We start from the raw sequence: 1535 nt of genomic DNA on the forward strand, positions 1-1535 counted from the left end.
TGTTCTTATTTGAGTTCTTAAACTATTCATTTCCAATATTACTTCAGTTTTGGTTTTGTTTCTTGGTTCCATTTCAAATTTCATGTCTTAAACCATTTTCTTTATTTCATTCCACTGTTTGTATTTTCATAGATTTCATTAATGAATTTATTCATATGCTCATTAAGGAACTCTAAAATAATCATAAAGACTATTTTGAATTCCTTGTCTTGTGCTTCAGCTATGTTGGAAAACTCATGGCTTTCTATGGTAGGGTTACTTGGCTCTAGTAGAAACAAGTAGCTCTAGGTACTATGATCTGGTCTTAACATTGTTTGATGGGTGTTTTGTGCCTTGTATTCTGTTGTACTATGGTTCATAGAAGAGTGTTGTATCTGTGTGTTGGCTGGTAGAAAATTATTCTGGGATATGATAAGTGTGGCCACTATGTAGTCCATGAAAAATGTTTCTAGTTTTTGGAAGCAGACACTTAGGAATGTGGATGGTCTGGGTGGCAGGGAGGGAGGGTCTGAGGACATTCAGGGTAGAGAGGAGAACAATGTGTTCCCATAGGATCTGCTTAGTCTTCTGGGAATTGGGGGAGATGGTGAGGAGAGGCTGCAGGGTGTTCTTTTACAGAGCTGGGGATAACACTGGCAGGGGTGGATGTTAGGATGAGCTGAGGGAGAGGTAAGTATCTATAGATAGCCTTCCTGTTTCCTTGTCCTGTGGGATCTCAGAGATAGTTTGCTAAGGTTAGAGTCTTGGAAAAAGCAATGATTTAGAGGAGGGAAATTAGGAGAGTGAGATCTGTGTATGGAAATGAAGAGAAGACAAGGTTAGTGGTCTGTTGCAGAGCTAAAGATGAGAGTGAGGAAATGAATTTGGAAGAACAGAGCTGTTGATAATCTGCAGTTAATCTACCTGCTTTCAGGACTGGAGTGACCCAAGTGTTCTCAAAGCCCATCTTTTTAAATGTTATATATATTTATTTACTCTCTTTGAGTGTGTTTGCCTACTTATACACATTCACATCACTATATACCTATTGCTTACAGCAGCCAGAAGAGGATGTTGATACTCTAGAACTGGAGGTATATACAATTGTGAGCAGCCCTGTGAATTCTGGGAACAAAACTTTAATCCCCTTTGGGAATAATGAGTGCACTTCAGCTGCTAAGCTGTCATCTCTCCAAGTCACCTATACTTATATTTCTATACTGTAATGCAAGATCTGAGGCTTTATTTCATTTTTAATTTTATAGAAATTATATTCTTTACTCATACAATATAACCTGATTAGTTTCCCTTCCCTCTACTATTGTGTGCATATCTAGATTCACTTTAACCTTTAATCTTGTACTATTGTGTTGGCTAGGCATTTCCTGCAGCTACTAACTCTGTGAGTTTTCCTTTTCCTTTTTCATTTGCCTTGACATCAGACCTCAGTCTAGTTAATGCTTTTTGTATTGACTTCTATTTTTTTAGACTTCTTTTTTTTTTATTTTAGATATTTTCTTTATTTACATGTAAATTTCTCCATTCCCAGTTTCCCC

Source organism: Mastomys coucha, chromosome X (assembly GCF_008632895.1).
Source record: "Mastomys coucha isolate ucsf_1 chromosome X, UCSF_Mcou_1, whole genome shotgun sequence".
NCBI classification, from domain to species: Eukaryota; Metazoa; Chordata; class Mammalia; order Rodentia; family Muridae; genus Mastomys; species Mastomys coucha.